At 42.6% G+C, this 26,909-nt stretch overlaps 1 long non-coding RNA gene across 1 annotated transcript; it reads right to left on the bottom strand.

Annotated features, from left to right (window-relative positions):
- LOC119021385 lies at positions 1–26,318 on the bottom strand. Its single transcript, XR_005075547.1, has 3 exons — positions 26,237–26,318; positions 477–538; positions 1–349 (listed from the first exon to the last, which is right to left on the bottom strand). It is a non-coding gene; the product is annotated as an uncharacterized LOC119021385 (long non-coding RNA).
- Positions 26,319–26,909: the final 591 nt, after the last annotated feature.

Below are 26,909 nucleotides of genomic sequence, written 5' to 3'. Positions count from 1 at the left end.
TGCAGGGTCTCTGTGTCCATTTATTGATACATAAATGCTGTCACACAAACATGCCTGGATACTTGTACCTTTCACTCACAGGCACTAAGGTGCAGATAATCATTTCAATGAATAATATGCAAATGTGAGTTCTTCTCCTTAGATCAGCAGCGGCGGCAGCGGCGGCTGCATTTTAGCAGAATCATCCATATGAATTTCTGCCCTCTGTTCTCGCCGCTCAGAGCCTCCCGTGTCCTCACACTGTCTGAGAAACATCAGCAAACGCTGTCTGTACCGCTTTCCAGGGGAGACCTTATCTGTGAGAGGTGTTTGCATAATGGCGTCTTCCAGCCTGGTCTTGCAGGTCGCACTGTCTGGAACAAACAGAGAGAAGAAAAAAACAAAACAAAAAAACAACAACAACTCAGAGAAGAGACGCAGAGAGAAAAAGGAAACAGGAATATGGATCGTAGGTTATTGGCCCTTATCATGCTTACGTGCTGGCATCCTCTGTACGATGCCATTCAGCGGGGGCTGTGCTGCTGAAGCGACAACTTCACTGAAGGCAAGAATACACACAAAAAAAAATCAGAAAAAGAAAATGGAGCCACATCACTCCACCGTTTGATATTCTGTTGTTTTGTTGTCTTGCTAGAAAGTGTGCATCAATTCACATCTCAGCAGCTTCAATTTTTTCTTTTCTCTCTGACTGCACATCCTACTCATCCACACACACACACCCTCACTCCCACACACACACACACAAACACACACACACACACACACGCTAGTGAAATGTAAAAAAAAAATTCAGAATACTTCCCACATCTCTCCACCCACATCCCCTTCCACAGAGAGATAGCAGCACATGTATAATTGCAGTGTGCAACAGTGCGCACCTTAGAGGAAATAATTACCACCATAAAAAGAGCAATTACTAACCTGGCAGAGAGTTGCAGTGGATTTTAATGCTTCTGCCAGTAACGTCTGCTCACATACCGCTCTTTGTTTGTTTGACTAATGGTTTCTTTTGAGGGATAAACAAGCCACATTTACCAATACTAAAATGCTGTCTGTTTTACACGCACATTTAGACGTAAAGACACAGTTGCAGGCTCTGTGACAATCAGAGTGAGCAGTGAACACTGGCGGGAGAGAAACGGGGGGGGCTGGAGGTTAATACGAGTTTGATTCATGTATCCAAACATTAAAGAGCTTCATAAGAATTGACTGTTGAGAGAGAGGCCTGCTCGAATTCAATACTTAATATCCAGTTTTGATTAGCTCGTGTGTCATTTCGATCCCTTTCATCTGTGTTTGAATAAATGCTCTCCAAACTGGCTGTCAGTGTGGGACACTTATTCATTTTCTTCTTAAACGTCATTATGAGAGGATCACTAAAAATGATAAGGAGGCCGGACCGACTGAGTGAGTGGCTTTGTGATTTGCATTACAACCGCTCGGCTCAGTGTGCAGAAAATGAAAAGATGCATTAAGGCGCATACTGTGGTCGCACGCGCGCACACACACACACACACACACACACACACACACACACACACACACACACACACACACACACACACACACACACACACACACACACACACACACACACACACACACCATTAACAGGAGGAAAAAAAAGGGGGAAATAACTGCAGCAATTTTTTTTTTTTTTTTTTTTTTTACTACTTCCTGCAAATCGCTCTGTTAGAGAATTAATCACAATCTGTTCCCTGCCCGCTTCAGAGGATACGACCATCTATCAAACACCGGCTCGTCCTGGGTAGACCACAGAATTCACTAGTCATCTCACAACTATTGTCTCTGGGCTTCAGTGATCTGATTGATTTTCACAAAGACAGCCACGGGTGGATTATCACTTGGCATCATATCCTGACTGTAATTGCACAGTATTGACTATTGCTAAAGCCATCGTCAAAGTTACTATTGATGGAATGAGTAACAAGTCTTCAGTCGTCAGAGGTAATTTGTTCAAATTCAAAAGTAGATGAATGAACCTCCCCTGAGACACAGCACAGGAAACATTTTGGAAACAGCCACAACTTAAGTGATCCTGAATAAACAATTTTTTAGTTATAAATAATGGCTTTAGGAATGGTTTAAAACTTTCACTGACTGCACTGAGTATATCACGGAGACAACATGAACCTTCAGGTATCAAATCTACGACATGCAACTAAATCAGCAATACGTCTTTTATAATATCATCTGCTACAAACAATCAGATGAGGGGCTGAATCTCCTGAGGTAATAACCACAGTGAAAAACATGATTAGAATGAGAATCAATACAACACAAGTGAAATAGAAAAATGACAAGAAAAATAGCTTACCAGAGATAAGATGGGCAATTAAAAAAATAAACTAACCCGAACTGTCAATAGGAGAAATTCAGAGGCAGATCCAGTTTATGACAGAAACTTGTGGCTAATTAACTGCATTTATAAAGGTTATTAAATGTACTAGCTGTGTTGCAACTGCCGCATTAAAGATGTATTAGCATTCACTAACAATGTACTAACAGTGAGGCTGACTTGCATTGTTTAGTGAAACAAGATCTGAACAAGACATCTACACATATAGATCTAATGAATATCACCACCAGACGGGTCAAGGCGCTATAGTTAGCCATATTTTAATGCCTAAATGGTTAAGTCCTCTGAATACTACAAGGATACGTGTTTGTTACTGAATTCACTGAGCCACTTTGTTAGCAGTGATTCTTTGATAGCGCTGCAAGGACTGGGACAAGCACATAGCCCAGTCGTGGTGGAAACGCAAAAGACCAGCCGCAGCAGGCTGTTGCCCCGAGTCAAACTGAGTAAAGCCAGGCGGGCAGATGCAGTGGAAAAATAACAAAACTGTTCAAACAGAGGGTGAATAGAGGGCTACAGCAAGACGGTATGAGCAATTAATGTGTCTTTAAACATTAAAATATTGTAAACGTTTCCTCGTAGACACTCAATGTAAAAAGCATGAAACCTAAAGAAAATAATTAAAACACAATGTGGGACCTATCTACAAACTCCTCTAGCAAATCATCCTCTGGGCATTCATTACTTTTTGGGCTGCTGTCACACTGTTTTTAACCGTGATGGATTGTTGAGTCCTCCATGCTTCCTCTGGCATCACCTTCAGAGTAATATTGTCTTTTTTAAGTTAAATCTATTGAAACAATTGTTGGATGGATTACGATTAAAATTAGTTTTAACTGCCTGTTTGCTCCGTCATCAGAGCTTCAGCTGTACTTTGTTTGTTCTGCTAATCAGCAAATAGCATCATGTTAACGCAGCAGATTAAGATGGCCCACGTGGTGAGCATTATACCTGCTGCACGCCAGCGTGTTAACACTGACACTGTGAGCATGTGAGCATGCTGACGACAGTGTTCAGCTCCGAGCACGGCTGTGCCTGAGCATGGCCTCACAGAGCCACCGGCACGGCAGAAGATTAAAGATGCTCGATAATGGACAGATGAAGCAGTAAAACCAATCATTTTGTTTAAAAAAAAAAAAAAAAGTCAGAATTTCCTTCCATAGGATGTGTATAAAATGCAAGATGAATTAGTAAGTGTGTTTATATTCTCTATATTCTCTTCTATATTCTTATATTTATGTAGTGGCGTATGTATCTTAGCGAGCAAGTTTGGGAGGCGGGCCAGGCTTTAAATACTACAAGAGCACACTCATGATCACATTCCCACGATTCAGCACGCTAACAGATTGCTCGCTGGGTTAGGGAGCGATCAGCATCACTCCTGCGAGCGGTTTAAGTAACACAATCTGGTGTCTAATTTCAAACAGCTGTCTGCTCCGCCACAGGACAGGAGCAGGGGGCGGAGGGCCAGAAACACCTTGATGATTCATGGCCTGCGAAATGAAGATGAATATTTTATATAAACTGGCATTAAGAGGTTTCAACACAGTCATCCAGATCAAACACAACAGCCTGGCAACCCAGTTCTCCACTGTCTGTCTGCGAGGCTGCCGGCTGTAACACGGTCAATTATATGGCGGGCTGGCGTAGAGTTGAGGTTTAATATGCATGAGGAGTATTTGTTCTTACTGGAAATTAATGACACGAGCTAGCTGATACCTATATTTTAATCAGTAATGGTTGGATTCATTCGACGAGGCTCGTGTTTATCTTGCATTTTATGTTTCCGAGTAGTGAAACATTTCACGTCACTGCCGGAAATGTATTCAATTTATTGCACAAATGAGGAATTGGATTGAATTTTTTCGTCTTGATTTTAATGTCCTTTAATCCTGTTAACTAATGTGGCGCGGACGTGTTTGCGGACGCACGCGTGTCAGCGTTCATACATGGCACCGTGCAGCATGTGTGCGATGCCTCCATGTGTGCACCCTCCCTAACTAGGTTTGCAGGGGTAAATTGAGTGTGTGACTGCGTATAATTCACTCTGAGAACAGCCCCATTTCCCTCTGCCCGCCTGCTTGGTCACACTGATTCAATGCACCAGTAGCAGCACAAAATCCATACCAATAAATTTCACCTCCAAGGGGTTGCATGTCCCATCAGCCAGGGATGCCCCCGCCAGAAACCAAACCATACTTAGTTAGCCACAAAAAGCAGGCTACAATTGCCCCTCGGTGCTGATCTCAGGGTGCTTTTACCCTTTTTCCATTATGGTTTATCGTTATGATTACTTAACCCGGGAGGTTTCAGAACACATCCACGACTCATCCGCCGTTGTCATCAGTGTTTTTTTTTAATACGTTGTTAAATCAAGGCACACCCACAGGGCTGACTGCGTCGGTCATCTCATTTGGTCGGTAATGGCCGAACACTGTCCCCGTGATTGATTCTGCTTATTTGACGTGCATCCCGGCAAGGGTCACGGGCCGGGCTCGGATCAGCCACAGCAGTCAGACTTCACTACACCGATGTGATGCATGCACCATTTCTACAAGCAACAATCTGGGTTTTATACATAACAGTCCCTTCACACACCATTAACCTGCCCAGGGTCTTCATGTCATTATCGATTCTCAAAGGCTACATGGGCTGTAAACATTCCTGATGCCCTTCAGAGATATCACTCCTAATCATCCTGGGACACTCGAACGTGCAAGAAGAAAACAAGGCTTCTCTGTGCAGAGAGGGAACACTCTCCAATCTGCAATGCATGCCATCTTATTGTGTTCAGTCATGTGTGTGTGTGTTGTAGGTGTTGCATGCCAAATGGCGGTTTGTTGACAAAAAACTCTCTGCTGTTACTGAAACACAGCCACATACTGCTTTCACATTGAAGAGCCACTGAGGGAAACAAAGACAGCCAAAGTGAGAGCTGAGTGCTTTAACAATCTGTCTCGATGGTTTGGCCATTCTTTTTTTTTTTTAGACCTGCACCACCAGCGCTCCCCCGTCACTCGGCTGAGATCCCTCAGAGCCCTTATTAATATTCACAGATGAGATTAGAGTTTAGCAAAACATTATCGACGCTTATTAATAGGGGAATTGCAACGAGGGCCAGATTTTCCCTGGCATTTTGATTCATGTTTTGATTTTGCAAGCATGTTGAACTCTCGGTACAGTGCCTCACCAAGGCGCTAATTAATGGTAATGAGTCCAGCCGAGATAACAGACGTGTCGCTTTCCTTACATCCCCCATTTGGATGCTCAGACCAATGTAGCGTATTTCACCTCCTGTCATAGCAGACCAGCTGAGACATTACCAGTGGTTTGACATACAAAGTCCTGTCTGAAGTTTATGTTCTCCACAGCACCCCCAACTTTCATCACCCAAGGGACTCCATGTTGCTCGCAGTAAACAAGATGCAATAACTTAAACATGGAAATCACATGAATGTAAGGCAAATATTCACCCCACTCCAGCTCCATTTTTGGTTTCCATCAATTCCCAAGGAAAATATTTGCATGTTGCTAATTTTAATGCTATGCAGGTGTTTATAGCTGTGTTTTGTTTTTTTTTTGTTTTGTTTTTTTGAGCTGTATTACACCTGTAGCTCATGCTGTTAAAAATAACTGATATGGGGTTCATTTGTAACACTGGACAGCATCCAGTTTCTCTTTAAGCCCTTATGATTTGTGCTTAGGCTCACTGTTGTGCAGTTTCATTTTCACAGTTTAAACCTGGGTATAAAAATTTATCATATTTAAGAGGTGACATGTCATATAACACATGTGAAGAACTGTATTTCAAACATACAAATACAAGCTCTTGTGCAATTAAATACAAATGACATATTTTTTTTTTCATCCAGAAAAACACAAATTACAAAATGAATCTCCTACTCAAACCCAGCTGTACTCTAAGCTAGTTAATGTTAGCAATGTTAGCCACTGAGCTGCTAGAGAAAAGGAAGCAAGGACGTTATATTAAATCCAGACACAGTTGGAAGTGGAGCCCCATTCATTCCTATGAAGGCTGCTCAGTGGTGTCTGGAAGCCAACAAAGCTCAACTTCTCAGGTGTGAAAATAAGCAGTTCTTCCATGTTGTGCAGCCCATAGAGCATGAGCACTGGAGACTTCCACTGGCTAACCTTCAGTTCAGAGCCCGACTAACTTGAATTTGTCTGGCTCTTCTACTTTTTCCAAGTTTTACTGAACCTTTACTGGCTCCAGTTATGAAAGTGAAACAAACAATTTTTCTGGGATTGTGACACTCAGAAAAAGGGGATCAGTCTTTCGCTCACACTGTAAGCTTATGGAAGAAAGTCTTTCTGGGCTGCAGTGCATCACGTGATGATGTAATTACCTGCCTGTTGAACTGCTACAGCCTGCAAGGTGAGGACCACCTGTCCATAAGTGGTAACCTGGCTAACACTGTAGCTAGCAAGCTAATCTCCTAGCATGTGTGCTACCTGCTAACCACTGGCTGTGCAAGCTATTACAGCATTATCTACTAGCAGTGAGTCTGACAATGCTGTCAGGGTTTTTATTTAAAAATGTCTCCTTAGACACATTTCCATTGGAAAAACTGAAAATGAGGGTAGCTGTCTGTGCACTTTTTTTTTTTTACCTGTTACACGGACTTTAAGAGGAAAGTTGTGTGCACTCTTCACTGATAAACCTCTGCTGTAATACAACTAGACAATAAGCTGGCTTGGCATGAATATTTGTCTCCATACTGGTCCCTCAATTACGTTAGCCTTGTAAACTCAACTGCATGATGACCTTAAACCCTGTGAGGGGATGTTGTTTCAGGCACGTCGTTACCTTCCGAGAAATCAAAAAATATGGCTGCCTGCCGTCCAGCTCAGGAAGTGATATACTTGATATATATCCACACGTTTCATGCTGTCACTTGGTCACTAATGGACCAATAAACAGGATGGTGCGAAGACGAGATGGAAGATGATCGAGTAAATGTCTCCCCTTCTCTCTCTCTCCTGCGAACACGGCCGATTGTTAGCACGCCTCGCTTCAAATCCATATTCCGTTATGGATGATATGCCTTATGTCTCCCATTAAGGTGTCGCGAGCAATGACCCACCTAATACTTAATGTGTATCTTAAGCTGTGGTTAATATCTCCACATAACATTAGCAGTGGCTTTATTAGATACAACTATTAACGCTAAAGACTGTATGAGAATGGATGATAAGCCTTCGCGTTAATACTGAGGTCCACTTGTCATGTATTGATTCATGGTGGAAACTGTCTTCAATTCAATGAGGTTTGACCACGCCGAGGCGTGTGTGCCTCCGTGTTTGTGTATTGTTGTGCAAGTGTGTGAGTGATGCAGCAAATTGTCCATTTGCAGTATATCCGATGGGCTCAGGGATGTCATTAGTCACAGCGTGCTCGTTCTCATTAAATGGCCCAGTCGCCATGGCAGCCCCACAAAGGCCAGCCCCTCCCTGCCCGCGCACGGAGAGTGACAGGCCAATTAGAGCAGGGCGCTGTGACATGCAGTCTGCTGTGATTACAGCTCTGAGGAGAGAGGAGCCAGGCGGGGGACACCATACACCGGCAGGGTCCCAACAAGATCCATCTCCAAGCAAACGCGATGAGCCGACGGCCCTGCAGGTCATACTTGCTCCCCGAGCGCGACACCCTCATCCCTCCAGTACATGTGGCACCTGCCATCCAGAGCAGTTAGCTGTGATACCAACGAAGAGAGCAGCACAAACTACACCACCCAGAGGGCTTTCGGGCACACGTCAAACAGCGACAGGTTGATTGTCCTGCGTTATTCCGTGTTGGAGATCTTCATCACCTGTCACACTCCACACACTCTGCTGTGCCATAATCCTCTCAAGTCTGCATCCTTTGGGGAAAAAAAAGCGCGTGGCAATTCCGTTAAATATGAGTGAGGGAGACGCAGCAGGAGAGTGAAGGAAATATTCTAATCTTGGCAGCGATGACATCGAGTGTGGCATCAATCCTGTCAGCTTTTCTTCACAGTGCATTCAAGGTGTAACGCATGATGAGGCAGAGGCACCCACAAGACAACATAACTGATTTGAAGACTGTGACATGACGCTGAAAGAGACAAGTTAAACACACATTAAAGACAAGAAACTACCACATACTCAGCTGTCATCATCAAAACAGGCTGCGATGGAAAAGGGAATCAATGCCAAAACAATCCCAACACAAGTTCAGCTTGGTAGCGTATCACATGGTCTTTCGTCAGCAGCGTGATGTTTGCCCAGCTGTCAGCCCGTTCTGACTCTCAGTACGTCAAATAAAGCAGCTTGGTCAGCGCAGGCTGTAGTTTGTCACTTCTTAAAAAGCCTCTCCAGTATAAAGAACAACAAAAGTCTGAGGCAGAGGGCAGCTGGATTGCTTCTACCTGGGACTTTCTCCCTAGAGACCATGATTTGCACCCCCTGTGTGACCAAGGGTCAGGAGTGATTTGTTTTTAACTTATCTTGCGTCAGTAAGTTAACATGTGTAAGTTACTTCAGTATTGTGACTGAATGAAGTTATGTCAGCCCAAAGCATTTTACTATATTTTAACCTAACCTCAAGCGGAAAGCTTGCCAAGAATGTTTTGTGCTGAACCAAACTACCACCACTACACGGCAGTCAAAAAAGTCTAAATGTATCTGATACAGTTACACAAAAATGGACCCACAGACACACACAGGCACAAGTGAGTAATACAAAAGCTGAGAACAACCCTGAAGCAACGGAGGAGGAGGACAGAGGACACGAGAGGACTGGAAAAATTAACATGGGAGATGCAGAGAGAAACAGGACCGATGTGAGGACAAATACAGACAAACTGACAAAGAATGAGGGGAAAACACAGGAATGAATAACAAAATGTGCACACAGAAGAAAGGCAGGAAAACAGACAAAGACAGGAAGTGGAAGATCAAGCATTAATGGGGAAAATAAAACGGGAAACGGAAAGCCCAAACATGACAATGTTGTCATATGTGAAAGTGTAACAGGACATTGCACATCACTGCTGACTGACCACTGTGACAAACAGACGCTGGGGGAGGTGGAGCATCACTGTCAGCCTGTTTTTTTTTTTAAACTTTTTTTATGGCTTTATTGACAGAATACCTGAAGAGGTGAGAGGAAACAGGATGAGAGAGAGGGGGAGTGACACGCAGCAAAGGGCCCCAGGTCGGATATCTAACCCTGGTCCGCTGCAGCGAGGACAAAGCCTCTGTACATGGGACGCCCGCTCTACCAACTGAGCTAACGGCGCCCCCAGTCGGCCATATTTGACGTGTTTGAAACTTGTCAATATTTTCCATGTTTGCTTAGAAATTGCGACTATAACAGCTGGCTGGGAAAAATGCCCAGAGACAATGGCAACCACGTGAACATCAGTACGATAGAACATGTGATATGATTGAAATGTCCTGAAACCAGCAGTGGGAAATGCACAGGAATGTGGTTCTGGGAGTAAAAAGAGTAAAGAGGAAAAGAGGAAAGAATATGCATCCCTACATTAGTGTGCAGCGCATCAAATGTCTCCACTAGCATTTCAATCTGTGAACGTAAAATAATCTTGGGAGATTATCTTTGACCTTTCACGTTTAATAGAATAGAATTAAATAGAGAATCCGTGATTGAATCTACTGAACTGCTGCTTCACTCAGAAGCTATTTCCTCAACTTCTGAACGTATCACACAACCTTCTTTATCTTGCTGATCAACACAGAGTTGGCTCAGGTCTCATCAAGTACAGAACCTGCTGCTGCTGCTGAGCTGTGAGCCATATAAACAGTGCTTGTATAGGACTACCTTTTGCACTTTATTGACCGTAACTTACTACTGAGCTGAAGTCTCAGCAGTCTTGTATGTCATCTCAGTGCTGTAATATCGCAGCATTATTAAGTGAAGTGATCGCTTATTGATGCACTGAAGAGCACTACACCGTGAGTGTGCTTTGCTCAGAAGAGAAATGTCATAGTCTCTGCATTTTTAAACTGAACAGAAGGACACATTTTGAATCCTGCGAATAATGAATCCTTTTCAACTCTAGAAACGTTGAGGACATTCACATCTGACACCGAAGCCCGACAGGAGGGAGTAGTTCAGCAAATGGCCAAAAAGCAACATGTGTTTACATTCAAGTGAATAAACCGTGTCACAGCAGCAGGATGAGGAAATCGCATGACGTTGTTACGGAGCCACGTCTGCATGATGAGTCTGCAGGATGGGTAACTTCACCACCGGAATTTACTGAAACTGTTCAGTCAACAACGCTTTTTCAAAGACCACCATTTTCCCTTCTCCCTAATTGAGTCATTTCTGCAAGACGCCATTCTCTAACAAGACCATGCCAAGTTTAACTGTTTGAAATAGTTTATTTAAATGTTGGGAAGATTTTGAGAGGATAGACAAGAGTGGGTCGGGGGTGGTTGGATGAGGAAACAGGGTCGAGGTCAGTGGATGAAGAGGGGGCTTTAACCCTTGAAGCCCCATTTTCTAGGGTTAGGGTGAGGGTGATTCACGAAGTTTGATGTTTAGTTGTTTATTTGAGTAGTGTTTGGGCTGTGTTTGGGTCATATAAACATGTTTTTTTACACATTGTAGCCCAGTTTCTGCTGTTTAATTCGATATAAAGTATGACTATATACTTTCATATTTAGTGCAGTATTGGCTCTGTGGTTGTTCTGCATGTCTTAAGGGTTAGGGTTAGGGGGACCTTGGTGGTCGATACTGGAGTGGGGGTACGTATCTTTTTGCCATGGAATGGTGATATCGAAGGCTGTGCTGCAGGTGGTCCTGTGAGGAAGGATAGTGGAGGAAGAGAGGGCCTGGGTGGGGGGGTTAGCAGAGACGAACAGGAGAGAGATGGTTTGGTTTCCTATGTAGGCTTCGCAGGTGATGGGATCAGGCGGAGGTGATTGAGTTGATTGGGCGCAGGTGGTTAGATTGATGAGACGCAAGTGGTTAGGTTGATGATACAGGTGCTCTGATTGGCTGGACCTGGGTGGCAGGTCAGTGAGTGGATTGGCGTGGTCCAGTTCCTGAACCTTAGTTATAATAACTCCATAACATGAACCCTAGGCTGGTACTATCCCAGCCCATACACAAGCACCTATATGGAGGATGCAAACTGACAAAATCTAAATAAATGAAGACAGAAAGACTCCCAAGGCTGTTCCTCCCTCTGAAAAATCAAATGGGAAATGAGAAAGTAAATAAAAATGGGAATTAAAGCAAATGTAAATACATACAGACACAAATTAAAATGGAAGTGTTTATATCACACACTGAGCGTTTTATTTATTTTATTTTTTTAGATTGTGGCACTTTCGAACCTCCGTACATTTATGACACACTGATCAGGGACATCTAAGCCAGGTAGAAATACTGAAGAAGGACACAAGATTTGCTCAAAACCTCGAGAGAAAAGCTGGCTGGTGAACAGCGAGTGGAGTCTTGTCACGAAAAATGTGGGTCCAGGATGAAGAAAGAATCTCAAAGAACAAAATCGCTCTGAATCAAAGAGAACAGAAATGTATCTGTCACAGAGGTACGGCATATACATGCAGAGAAAATAGCAGAGTTTAGCTGCTGTAGGCCATTTCTGCAGCACGTAGAAGAGTTAAATGCCACTTAAAGCTTTTTCTGCGAGCCACAATAGAGAAAATAGAAAAAAGGGAGAAGAAAAGAAGACTGTCTGGGCAGATCGAGCCATTGGCCTCTCTCACTGCACATCTTTTGTGTTTCTGAGAGAATGGTTCAGTGCCTTTTGACAATAAAAACCATGGAGGGAAAAAAAAAACCCCACATAATTTTCTTCGGGCGGTTGCTGTCTTCTATCGCCGGCTGCTACACGATCAGCCTCACAAAAAGCTGGAAATTCACATTTTGGTCGCACTTTTGTATGAATTGCATTTCGTACATAAACACGCAGTTTATTTTTTTCCCCTCTTTCATCCCCGAGGAGGCGGAGATGACATAGCAGAACACACAGGCTGCAGCACAGTAATGATTTAATTGAAAAAGAAAGCAAAGGCAGTCATTTTGTCATATTCATCTTGTTGTCAAATGCATTCGCACCCAAACACAAGGCTATAACTGCCGCTGACGACACAACGAGATGCTCGTATCAATGTCCGCCTCTGTTTTTCACACCAACAAGAAATTTGTATGTTAAGTGAATTTCATATTTTCCCACCTTTAAGCGGAACAAGACTGTCCACAAGGTTGAGGAGAGTGTTTATAGGAATTTTTGACCATTCTTCCAAAAGCGCATTGGTGAGGTCACACACTGATGTTGGTCGAGAAGGCCTGGCTCTCAGTCTCCGCTCTAATTCATCCCAAAGGTGTTCTATCGGGTTCAGGTCAGGACTCTGTGCAGGCCAGTCAAGTTCATCCACACCAGACTCTGTCATCCACGTCTTTATGGACCTTGCTTTGTGCACTGGTGCACAGTCATGTTGGAAGAGGAAGGGGCCCGCTCCAAACTGTTCCCACAAGGTTGGGAGCATGGAATTGTCCAAAATGTTTTGGTATCCTGAAGCATTCAATGTTCCTTTCACTGGAACTAAGGGGCCAAGCCCAGCTCCTGAAAAACAACCCCATACCATAATTCCTCCTCCACCAAATTTCACAGTTGGCACAATGCAATCTGAAATGTACCGTTCTCCTGGCAACCTCCAAACCCAGACTCGTCCATCAGATTGCCAGATGGAAAAGCGTGATTCATCACTCCAGAGAACGCGTCTCCACTGCTCTAGAGGCCAGTGACGGCGTGCTTTACACCATTGCATCCGACGCCTTGCATTGCACTTGGTGATGTGTGGCTTGGCTGCAGCTGCTCGGCCATGGAAACCCATTCCATGAAGCTCTCTGCGTACTGTACTTGGGCTAATCTGAAGGTCACATGAAGTTTGTAGCTCTCTAGCAATTGACTGTGCAGAAAGTCGGCGACCTCTTTGCACTATGCGCTTCAGCATCCGCTGACCCCTCTCCGTCACTTTACGTGGCCTACCACTTCGTGGCTGAGTTGCTGTTGTTCCCAAACGCTTCCATTTTGTTATAATAGAGCTGACAGTTGACTGTGGAATATTTAGGAGCGAGGAAATTTCACGACTGGATTTGTTGCACAAGTGGCATCCTATGACAGTTCCACGCTGGAATTCACTGAGCTCCTGAGAGCGGTCAATTCTTTCACAAATGTCTTGTTTCTATACATAGCTGCGTTGTATATACGTGCTGAACTCCACATTGAAAAACAACATTAAAATCCAATGTGAACTCTACTTCACCCCTGACCTGGCATTTTGCCTTCTGACCTCAGCACATTTTAAATCGTAGATACGGTCCTGCCCAAAGATTAGACCCCTGACACACACACGCACACACACACAAACACACCAAACATACACACACAGGTCTATACGTGAATAAATGCAAACATAAAGACGTGGAAGCGTGGGCAGTCTCAATTGGACCTCTCTCCTTACTGATGCCTCCATTCTCACGCATGTATTAATATCAACTATACAAGAGACACTACAACAAACAAACACGAATAATATTTTAAATTGTTTATGGATTACTATATCGATTAGAGCATTCAGTAGAGGAGTGTTTAGACCATGTGTAAGAAAACATGTCATTAGAAAAACCTGAAGAACAAGTGGCCTCACATCTGCTGTGTCTCAGCCAGAAAACTGCATTTGAACACACCGCAAAGACGACCAATCTCGCCAGTCTTGCTGACTTACCTGCTTCTAATCAAGATAATGTCTGATAAAACGTTGCAAATGGCACTGGTGAAGAGGCGTAGGCGACAAATAAAGAGAAACTGCGCTAAATGAGGGAAGTGATGGATACTACAGTGACGGGCTTAAGAGGCTTTTTCTTTCACTGAACAGCCAAACAGAGTGATTTCTCTTACCGGCGGGCTCCGCTGCCGATTCAGCACACTACATCTGCTGAAAAGCCTTGACAAGGGCCAACAAGGGACGACTTGTGCCAACAGTGTGGGACACACCGCGAAGACTAGGCGCTCACTAACCGCCCCAGCACTCACCAACAGTCAGGGCCCTGAGAGATTCAGTCGGCACAATCTGTAATCTCAGCATGCTCCACACGGCCGAAAGTATGACAACTGAATATTAACACCCATATGCTACAATAACTGCCTTTCATCCTATGGGAAGAAGTTCTACATGATTATTGGGGCTGAGTGATGTATGCTTTATGTTGGGTGATGAAAACTGTCTAACTCCAACTGATCCCAAAGGTGCTGATTGGTGTTGGGGAGCTGTCATGACACCAAACTCCGCCTTCCCCAGATTGTTGCCATGAAGCGTATGGAGGTATCACATTGGCTAAAAATTGTATCCTGCCATATGAATATGTCCCTTACTTGAAACTGACGGCCCCAAACCATGAAAACACAGCAGAAGACCAGAAGTACACATGCGTATGCAGACAATGGTGTCCACATATTTTTGACCATATAGTTTGTTTCTACATACTGTACACTTGGGGGCGGCTGTAGCTCAGCGGGTGGAGCAAGTCGGCTAGTTCGAATCCCAGCTCCGGGCTGAGCTGAGCTGAGCTGCATGTCAAAGTGTCCTTGAGCAAGATACTGAACCCCAAATTGCTCCTGATGTGTGGTTGGCATCTTGCATGGTGGCCTTTGTGATGAGCTGGCAGCTTGTCCAGGGAGTACCCTGCTCTCGCCCAGAGACAGCTGGGATTGGCACCAGCAAAAAACCCCGCGACCCCATAAAAGGGATAAAGCAGTTACAGACAATGGATGGATGGATACTGTACAGTTGGTTTTAGGTTTACTTGAAGAGAAATCTTTAAAACAAATATTTCTTTTTGGGAGTTAAAATCTTCTATATGCCATGGATGTAAGACAACCAACCAACCAAACAACCCAATCGCCAGAATAAATGTATATTTCTTTATCTTGCAATTTTATGCTTGCTTAGGTTTACTGTGATTTTCTGTTTCATGCTGTGACAACACTGTGCTCATGCACTTCCTTAGGGGTTAGAAGAAAAAAAGAAATCACATTTTGGCTCAAAATACCTGTTCTAGTTGCCACAAACACAGCTTGAGACTTCCCGTCAATAATATCCACTGGTTGAAACGCAGCCTGTTGCCTGTTTCAATTATGTATAAGTCAAAAGGGAAGATGCAAATGATCACATGCTATTTAAGTGATGTTCTACACAGTGTCCCAGCTTTGGTGAATTCAGGGTCATATGTGCTGTGACCAGAATGATTACATTATTTCATGATAAAATACAAATGATGAATAATGACCTCCACACTGGGGCCGATGGGCACGTTGATTTCGCTCAAAAAATCATGGAGTATGTTGAGTGAAAAACTTACTGACACTCTCATCCGTCCACACACTCCCGCTATATCCTTATTTTACAGCCTTGCATCATAAACTCCCTGCACCGGTGCTGCAAATGTGCACTGAACATACATCATGAGGTGTGAAATCATCCAATATGAACATAATTTCTGCTGATGCTGGGCTGCAGGGGCCGCGAGTGGTCAGCTTCGCTATTCCCCCGACCACGACATCCCTGCATGCAGATAAACAGGCACGACTGAGCACAAAGGCTGAAGGTAGCCAATATTATGCAAGACACCATCCATTATGTCGGCAGCTTTCTTGCATGATTGCCATAAAGAACACCTCTCTCTTTTATCTTTCCGTCTTTCGCTCACTCTCTCTCCCCGAGGACACAAAACTGACTGAAATTTAAGATGACAGGACAAGGTGAGTGAGGGGAGAAGAGGCTCTAAGTAAGTTAAGAGTCAGAACTCCAAGAAAGAAAAAAAAAAGAAAAAAGGAGAGAGTAACAGAAGCCCGGAGCGAGAGTTGTAAGAAATGCCTTTAAGTGGGAATAGAGTTTGGGGCTTTGAAAATGAAAGGAAAAGTGTAAAGAGAGAAAGTGAGAGAGACAAAGAGAAAGAGAGGGGACAGTGGTTGAAGGGGTTAAGGGCGAAGTTGGAGTCTATGTGACAGTATCAAAGCCACAGGAGCAGCAGAGAAAAGCTGTTAACGGGAGCTCACCGTGTCTTAATCGATTGTGAACTGTGCTACGGAGCACAGCCAATCACAAGAGCTCCTGGAGACTTCTCTGGGTTAGAGCACTTACACGCTGTCTGCCGCCCGATCAGGGAGACGACACAGGGAAAGGAGAGTGAAAGAGACAGAAAGAGAAAGAGGGGGCGAAAAAAACAAAGAGATGAGGAGGGAGGATGGTGGTAGTCAAGGAGAGGGGAAAAAAAAGTGGGACTTCAAGATGATGGTTTTCTGCTTTTTCATCGCGGTGACCTTGAGAGCCCTAGTGAGGGGACGTATATTAGAACGAATATGCATCAAGTGTCCTGTCGTTTTGCTCCATTTGCTCCTGCCATTCATCCGTCTTTACTTAACGTCACACGGGCCTTTTTCGACGTGACAATCTGCTGCACATACGCATGACCTTTAGAGGCACGTCACACGGCATCAGAAGAAGATTTGAACATTGTAACTGCACATGACATTTTGTAAAGAGCGTCTCAAAAAGACAAATCCCTGTGACATGAAACTTGTGGAAAATCTTGCAGGATATAAATATATATATATATATATATATATATATATATATATATATATATATATATATATATATATATGTATTAAAAAAAACAACACTGTATAGACAACTCAGATATGACGTCTGACCTCATCGCAGAGAAGATTCCCTGATAAAATTATCTTTTCCTGCCACAAAAACCAATGAAAATGTAAATAGATGCAGCAAAGCAGCTTATACGATCTAGTTATGTCATCTTCGTTTATTTGTTTGATCTCGCTATTCCGGGTTTCGACATTGTAGCTGCCTCATTAGTTGGAACAACACACAAAACATCCACTAAACTCAACTATTCCCAGACTGATGTGGCTCGAGACAGAATTAACTGACTAAACCAATAACGTCTCTTTGTGACGACTCCGGGACTAATTTTTCTACAGCTGTAAGTCTTCAGTCCAATTAACTTTTGCTTGCTGTAATTGGAAATTTGTAAATGAGTGCTGTAACAGCGAAGAGATGACTCAGTAATTTGGCGCTCTCTGTTTATTTTTGGGCGTGTTACAGTGAGATCCAGAGAGCAGCATGCTGTCTGACGGCCCGACTGTGAACCTAATAAATCTTTAGATAACTAAAAGACAGTAAATAAATCTGTAGGAAGTGCTGTTCCTGTTTTTGAAAACCATGACTGTGCACAAACGTCAATGTCATTATAAAATCTAAACATTTCCTCTGAGATATGCCTCTTTAAAGCATGATATAATGATCTGCAGGGTTAATGAAGTAATGGGAAGAGGATGTATCTCTGAAGTTTGAATTCATGCTGAGTTTTGAAGCACTATAAATACCCGCAGACATCTCTCCAAAAGTTAAAAGTTCAGGAAATAAATTAGGTCCAATCTACTGCATCTATCCAATCTATTTAAATGATATTTTAAAAGTCAACCCGCCTGCGTGGAGCGAGCTGAAATTAAAAAGAAATGGTCTCTTTTTCTTTGTTCTTCTTAAAAGCATAGCCGCTGTATTTGATCCGCTCGATGGAGTGAGAACGAATGGAAACGATATAATTCTTGTTAAAAATACATGAGATTAAATTCAGGCTGGAGCAATATGTTGCGTCTCAGTCACAGTGAGAAAATCAAGATAACGGATTATTATTGTTTGTTTTGCTGATCCAGCTTCACCTGTAAACCAGAGACCATCTAGGAAGGTGAAGCCTCCTGTGTGTTCCTTGGGACTTAAACATACTTAGATGGGGTCAGCCCTATGTTCCCACATTTCTAGGACATTTTCAAAGTTAGGTTATGTGTTCTTACATTTCCCTTCTACTATCCTCCCACAAGATTTTTTGGAAGCACTTTATAGTAAATTAATGAAAGAGTGAATGAATAATTGCTTAGGGTGAGGGTTAAGGTTTGGGTAAATTTAAGAAAAAGGAAATGTGGGGAACTGTGAAAACATAGGGCCTAATTTAGAAAAAAATCTTAGAAATTTGGGAACATAGGGCTGTGGAAACATTTGCAATCTCCCGGCTCTACGAGGTCTGGGTTATGGGTTTACATGTAGGTGAGCCTTAAACAAGACAATGTCACTTACGCGATTCTCTCTTGCAGTTGACTATCATACATATTTTTTCTGTAATAAGGTCCCATAGTGGTCGACTGAAGCAACCATGATGCCCGTCACATCTGTTAAAGATTCGTGACTGCATCTTTCAGTGTTGTGACACTATGGTGTTGACAACATCTGTTCACACACAGACAGACAGACGGACATATAAACAGTATTTAAACCAGCTTCTGTAGATGATGACACACACACACACACACACACACACATAAAAGGTGAAAACAATACATGCCTACGTTGTTGTTGCTAGTAATAAAGCCATGTATCACAACCCAGTCACCAGTTTAAATGTTGGCATTGTACGTTTCTGAAAAGCACAGATACGTTCTCATTATGTTGTATCTTTACTTTTAGTTTGGGTTCAATTTTCATGGTTCACAGAGCTGGAAAATTGTTCTGTGGTCTCCTTCAAGATATCCAGTTGTGTCACGTTTACAAATGTTGAGACCCAGTCTTGTGCTGCAGTCACTGGCTTGGCTGCCTTCTCACCTGTGACTCCACCACCATTTCCTCCACCTCCCGATATGCAAGTCAGGTCATAAACATGTAATGTGAGCGATAAGACGTTTTGCATAAATGTCAGTATTGTGCAGTATGTAGCCTATAACAAGGACAAATGTTAACTGATTTGAGGTTTGAAGAGACGTGATATGAAAGAATTTCATCATAAACATAGTACAGACAAGGAATATAATCTAACCCACATCAGTGTTGACACTCTTATCTCAGGTTTAGTTCTGGAGGCTTCAGATTTTCAAAAGAAAGTCTATGTTATGAGCTGGAGGCGTGTCTTTAATGCTTTCCTTGGAATTGTGGGAAATGTAAGATCCAAATATTTTTTTTTTACACATGAAAGCATTTTTCTCGTTGTGAATTTGGGGTTTCGCCTCCACTCACTGTGAAAGTGATGAATTTAAGAACGTGCTCACTGCTGCTGTCTCCAGGAAGAAACAGTCAACAGTCTTGTTCGACTTCTCTCTTCTGACTCGCAGAGGAAAATAAGTGATTCGTAGTGTTTGAGAATGGAAAGGTCATTATTCTAACAGTGAACCATTACCTACCAGACTATAAACTGCAGCATCGCTCCCATACAGAGTTTATGTTTTTAGATTGCTCTGCCTAACACTTAAACTGTAACATCACATTTGTTTGCAGACGTTACCTATAATGGGGACTAAAGCTGGATTAGAGCTCCGCTTTAAGGGGTTACGGTTATCTATGTAAACACACTTCACTGATCCAGCCGCAGAGAACTCTGATTGGTCAGCGTGGCCTGGTTGTGTTTACTGCGACGTCTACGTTTACAGATGTTGGAGGTTGTTGACAGTGAAGATGAGGTGAAATAAGTTGAGGAAGAGCTCATTATGCTGATCATTCAGTGTAAAACAGACGTTTCAACATCAAACCTTCTGCTTGCTCGCTCCATCGCAGTAGATGACACAACGTAAACGCAGCAAGTACTCGGCAGTAGTCTCCTGTTCAGTGATGAGACAAGGCATGATACAGCCAGATCATTAACAACACAGATGGCTATTGTTGCAGCAATTAATGGGTTTAAAATTGAGTTTAAGAAATAGAATATCTTCTGTAGAATCGGCCTCTTGTAAGTCCAGCTGTGTTGTCGAAGTGCACCACTTAAACTTCTGAAGTATCCCTCGAAGGCAACGGAGGTCAAGATTTGCAAATTTCTGTCTTAAAACGATGTCTCTGTTAAAAAGACCCAGTAGATCAATGTTTATCCTTATGTTGATTTTTACGCCTGTTTTCCAACTCTCTGCGTCATCCCGAAGGTAAATTACCTGGCTCCTCCAAATACAAAACCTGTGCAGCTATTTTTGAGGTGAGCAATCCCATTATTTTTGCTTGACTGGTTTCACCTGTGAGTGAATAATTTCACCATAATCATCAGAAGGAAACAGGCGATGGGTTGCCAGATTGAGACATCAGGCTCTGTGTTGATAACATAAAAGAGCATTGAAGGAGGACTCCACCGGAGAATATCAAAGGAGGAGGACGAGGATGGGGGGGAGATATTTCTCCACTACATTCATTTTAGGTGGTTTAATTTTAATTTGGTGGGGGAGGGGTGTGGGGGGGTTACACTGCAGGGTGCCTGTGTCTACATAAACCTGTTATTCAGTTACTCAACTGAGCCTGTGGCAGTTGTCTTGCCCCATTTGGGCTGATTTTTCACATTAAGTACAAAGTATGACTCGACTCTACCTCAGTGGGAATCTTTTCTTGAATTAAAATGTGCAAGGAAACGTGGATTGTGTTTCATTTCTACAACAAAATAGAAAGAATTCATATGCAATTTGCAGCAAACATTGTTTGCTCTTCTCAACGTCGGCTGTCAGCTGCCACACGGATACAGCGACTTTGTGGAGAGCTTCAGTGGAAAATAATGGAACAGTCACAGGTTGAACCAAACAGTTTTCAAGTGCAAGCAGAGTGCTGGTCAAGGGCAAAGAGTCAATAACCAGAGCCGCCTCTTTAAATGTCAGTTGTCTTGGAAACAGGTGCAGAAACGGAGGATTTGGACGGTGACTGAGCAACCCGGGAGCCACCGTTTAGCAACGCCCGAGAACAACGGCGTGCCACCCTGTGGAGCTCCACTGAAGCACTGAAAGCTGCAATTCAAGCAAACTGGGGGGTAGAAGGCGGTGTAAAAACAGCAGAGACCACCTGATGTTATAATCCTCGTCTTCAGTATAATTCATGGAAAATAAGTGAGGAACTCACAAAACATGCAGAAGCAAACAGTGGAAAGAATAGTATTTCAAACTGACATTTCACACATGTTACTGCATTGAAACATCCCCACAGTTAAAATCTATTAACACATATGTTAGGGTGGATGAATATTGATGACAAAATACAGTGGACGATGAATTATTTGCCTCTGGCACTCTATAGGTCACCTATAAAGCATATAAACCCACTCATCACTGTCCAATTTCATCCCTATAGAAGAGGCACAGCATAAAAATACAGAGTTATGGACTGGCCCAGCAGTACGGAAGAGTAAACAGGCACCTTGGTGGAGACTTTGTCGCTGTGCCTCTCAGCAGAAACTCTGTTCACTACTGCCCCCTGCTGTGAACACAAATGCCAACCTGAACCCTCACACACTGTCAACACCTTCACCAGGAGTGGATGGAGAATATTCAAGACTGCATTCAAGGAGAGATATTATGCTTATTTTCAGTTCATACATTGATTTTGGCTCTCTAGAATAGGTATAAACTGTATTCCTATTCTGTCTGAAATTCTCTGTTTTAGGCCCCCCTGGTGTGCTCTGATTGGTCAGCTCATACATGCCTGAGCCAGTGGAACCAACAATAACAGAGCAGCTGTGCTAAATCTGTTTTTACATGCCAAAGAAGCCACAGGGCAGAAATTATGCTAAAGTATGACAGAGTGACATAGTGTGATGTCACAAAGTCACATAATTAAAGGCGGGTTTACTGCTGAGGCATTTAAAGGGCAGCGTATCCTGTGGGAAAGAGGAGCTTCTGTGCGTGGAGAAAACACTGAAGGAAAGGGAAAAATTAAAGGTTTCCTTTAAGGAGACCATTGTGCAATTTCCAGCCAGTTTGTGGCAACAAAAAACAGATATTTTTGTAAGGTGTTAGGACCTCTCCAGACATGTTTGTGGTGACCATAACAGGTATTTCAAGCCAAAACGTGATTTTTTTCCCTTACCCTAGCACAGTGTTTTCTTGTGTCTAAACGGGTGTGACACAAAATGGAAAACTGAATGTGAAGAAACATAAATTAGAAACATATCCATGGTTCACAGAAAGATACGCTGCCAACATTTAATCTGGCATTTGCGTTACAAATATGGCACTGTGACTTTCATTTTTCTTTCCATTTGAAAACTCCTGAACGACCAACCCTTCATCTGTTCAGCTCTCTAAACGAGATGGTCTTGGAAATTGAAGGAAATTCAAAGTAAATTTAAATGTCCTCCGAAAAAGCTTAACCAGATGTTACTCTATGATCCCTGACCTTCCAGAAGTAGATGGGGGAAAAAAAATGCATCCATAAATAATCAATGTAAGTAAAAGTCGAAAGTGCTCAAAAATGGACCAAGAACAAGGTATATTCAGTGTGACCTCTTATAATCATGCGCAACTTGATTTTTTCCTCTGCCGCAAACTACCTGATGTGTCTCACATATTCAGCAAGAACAGGGCAATTTCAAATGCTTTAGTCATGTTGGAGTGCCTCTCCATCCTTTATATAAAGGAGGTCGAGCTTCTCTCCACTGGTTGGAAATTTAGAGCACCAAAGGGTCTAACAGGGTGAGGAAACCTTTTATCTTTTATTTAATGCCATCAAAACGTTAAATGTTCATGAGTCAGCTGGATGTACTCCAGGTTTATGTTGGGTTATCACTTAATGTACAAGATTTTGCGGTGGGTTTTTACACATATGCCTCTTTAGCTGTGCTGGTGCTGTGCCCAGGTACGGCCTCGCAGACGCGGCCGTTAACTATAATTCTAGTTATTTCTATGTTCAAGTCTCACCTGGCTGCAAGACAAAATGTCCCCTTGACGACGATAAAGTTGAAGTTGAAAGTAGGTCAAAGAGATAACAGAGCATGAATTCAAATTAATTCTGAGTGGAACATTTTCTTTCCTTACTCTGCCTAACTGTTATTATCAATATACCAAGCATCATCTAAATTAAGATGGTTAGAAACAGCGGTGGAATGTACTCATGCGTATTTGAGATACGTGGACTTGACTTGACATTTTTCCATTTTGTGAACGCCACAGTTAGGGGAAAGATATTCTTCTTTTAACTCCACAACATTTATTTGACAGCTGTAGTTACTAGTTCCTTTGCAGATTCAGATGTGATAATACAACATATAAATCGACAAATAAATTATGGAATATCATGATGGATTAAGTTACCCCGCAGTATATAAAGTAATTCAAATTAGCCACACATTTAGCAGCAGCTGCAACATAAACTGATGTACCAACCAAGCAAGCATCACGGCTGGTTGTGGAATGGTGACAAAATGTAATCGGTAAGATTTGTGCACCTTCGGCATGAATTTAACAGCCTATTCACCAAGAAAAATTGTTGCCACTTAACATTTCTACTCAGTCATTTTTGTAAGTGCCATACTGACATTTTTACAAACCGCATCCTGTCGCGTTCAAATTACATGTTTATTACCTGACTTGAGTTGGAGGGGACTGTGCTTTTGTTACAGTGGAAAGACCACAATTCGAGGCTGTGTTTCAACATTTGCAAGCATCAAACCAGCGGATATATTAAAGGAGACCTCGGGACAATTTCCAGACGTGTTTGGAGCAATAAAAACAGGTATTTCAAGACAGAACATGATCTTTTCCAAACACTAAGTGTTTTTTGTGCCTAAGCCTAACCAGAGCACAAGTTATTGACGACACAGAATTTAAAGAATGATTTAAAAACAGGTAAAATTGCAACATAAAAAAATTTGAGTTAATATTTGGATCAGTATGGAGAGTTTAAAGCTACATTATGTTTTTTTTAACCAGCTTCAAAATCACGTTGGCGGCTCAGTGTCTTGAGATGTCCCTGTTGGCCACATTACCCACAATGCAGCTTGGCCACCGAGTGACATCACCGGAGGCAATTCATCAGATTATATGCAGCTTCCCCTGGAGCCACAAAAGGCTCCCCCAAGACCTGTGAACACACTCTACTGTGTGAAATTGGTGGAGTTAGCCTTTAATACCATTCTACATAATACTTACTTTTGCTTTTGGTACTAAAAGATGCAAAGATGTTGCTGCTTGTTCCACTAGGGGTTAGAAAAGAAGATAAGATGGAAGAAAACACCCCCGCAGCTGCCTTCTTTTTTGTTTTTGTTTTTTGTTTTTTTTTCTGTAAAGCAACATGGTTTATGTAACGCAGATCTCCATTTATCTATCCAAGCTGACATCAAGGGCGTCCTGTGATCTCTGTGGTTTAAGCAAGGAGCTGGCATTGTCAGTTTCATAACTCATGACCTGTAGTGACAGATACACATGTCAGCACTTCTGCAAAACGCATCAGCCTCTAACGCCGCCTACCACATCGGCCTTTTCCTCCCCACAGTGTCTCTCTTACATCCTACCCTCTCGCCATTTAAAGCGGTACAATGAAAAAGAGCAGCCGAGACATGTCAACATTTTTTTTCATTACAGTCCCATTCTGTGTCATGTTCCCTCACGTCTTGCGTCCTCTCCAATGCAGACCGACCCGGCTCCTTATTCTCCGGCCACAGCTGATTAATTGAGGGCAGGGGGGAGATGCAGATATGGAGGGACAGATCGGATCCTTGAAAACTTTGCGACGTGCCGTGTAGTGCTGGTGCTGCTGAACTGTGGAGGCAAGATAGCCGGTGGGCACGACTTGGATGGGGACCTTTCAAATCCAATCGCATCGCGTCGGTCCCCGTCCCAGCCCGGGCCACGCTATCAGAGCAGATAACGTGCTCCAGTAAAGGTTACGACTCACCATGACATTTGTGTTGAGACCCAGCAATCCTTGATTCCTGCGGACTAATCTTGAATTCATATAAGTGCATGCTTTTGTGTGTGTGGGTGTGTGCATGGGCTCCGTACTCAAGTTATAAAAGTGGGTAAATAAAAAAAAAAGGGTGGGAACAGACAGTCGATTAAGATAGTGAAATAGGAGCCATGAATCCCATTAAACCACACTCTGCTTTTCCGTAGTTTCAGTTCAGACGTTTGCACCGGGATCATCAGACACCGGAGCACTTTCCCAGAGGCTGGAAATGACTGTTGCTCCGCTCTGTTGACCTTATTCATACATATAATATTATAACCAAGTCAAATCATCTTTGAAACTAACGTGTGCTTATTTTTTCCTCGCAGAGACAAGTTCATTCCCTGCTCTCTTTGAATTTCTGTCTTCCAAACTGCAATCAGAAACACGATAAGAAGTCAGTCACTTTGGCTAGAGGAGTGAGAGATTGCAGTCTTCAGAAAGGTGAGTTTTGTTCTTTCAGCTTCATCTAAGCTCTTTCAAGTTTCATTTCACTAGCATAGGAAAAGTAAACTACGAAAAGATCAATTTTCTCACTGTCTCCGATTTATTTTTGAGTGTTTGTCTTTGCGCCTGTTGTCCTTCCATTCATGCTAAATGAATCGAATGATGCCGACAAAGCACATTTACTTAAAGCAGAAACAGACCGCCTTCCCTTAGCACTTTCCTGTGGTATTACTGTTGGCGTCGCTGTTATTGTCTGGTTATTGTCTCAGTAAGTGAAACAGGTGTAAGATAAAGCTTTTTTTTTTTTTTTTTTTTTTAAAATACCCTCTTCTTTCTGGACATTTGGTGAGTTTAATTTGTTTAGTTATTAAATTATTGCAGTGAACTCAAAGACAGGATGGGCTTGGGCTAGCTGGTAAGCATGCTAATTTCAGTAAATAGTACATAGATTAAATTAGTCAACACTGTCTCACTCTTGAGTTCATTTTTGAATGTTTTAAACAAAAATTCTGGCCATATTTCTCAAATTCCTCCTTTAAACAATTGTGTATGTACTCCCTATAAAAAACTGGTTTGAATTGATTTGATTGATTGTTTGTGTGGACTCCTACTTACCAATCCAACATGAAGACTGGGGTTGATGGTGCTTCTATTTCCAGAAACGCTGCTGCTCATCGCTTTTGATGTTCAAACTTGTTACTACTACAAAAAAAAAAAAAAGAAACAGTATCATTATTGGTATTCTACAGTAGATCCAACCAGCAATTTTCCCGCTGAGGTGACCAGTGAGAGTCTCCTCAGTGCCACAGCGGTCTCTCCTCCCTCATAACAAAAGCGTTTTTCTTCTGAGATCCACTTCATTACCCAGACTAATACGGAGCAAAATGTTTATTCAAATGAGCCAAGATCAAATCCTATGAAATGAATGAAGAAAAATGCTGAAATGGATTATATGCTTGCAGAAAGAAAAGAAGAAGAAAAAAAAAACACATTTGAATTAATTACAAACCGTCTGGATTGGGAGGGAAGGAAATGCTTACAGTTATTTTCTTATTAGCATTTATTTATTATCATCATCCCTCACTGCCCAATGTCATCAATATGTGTCCACGTGAACAGAGAATAATTACATTTTATCAGGATCAACATGACAGCGACAAGCATTGTGAGCAGTTGATTGGCCGTTGTTTGAAGGAGAGGGCACATTGTGGGCTGTCGATTGGCTGCTGCCAGAGGAAAGACTTTCTATTAGCGATTGATTGGGCAGTCTAATTTTCCACCTGAATGG

The sequence above is a fragment of the Acanthopagrus latus genome, chromosome 6, assembly GCF_904848185.1.
Source record: "Acanthopagrus latus isolate v.2019 chromosome 6, fAcaLat1.1, whole genome shotgun sequence".
In the NCBI taxonomy this organism is placed as follows: Eukaryota; Metazoa; Chordata; class Actinopteri; order Spariformes; family Sparidae; genus Acanthopagrus; species Acanthopagrus latus.
This window is presented reverse-complemented; position numbering and strand designations above follow the sequence as displayed.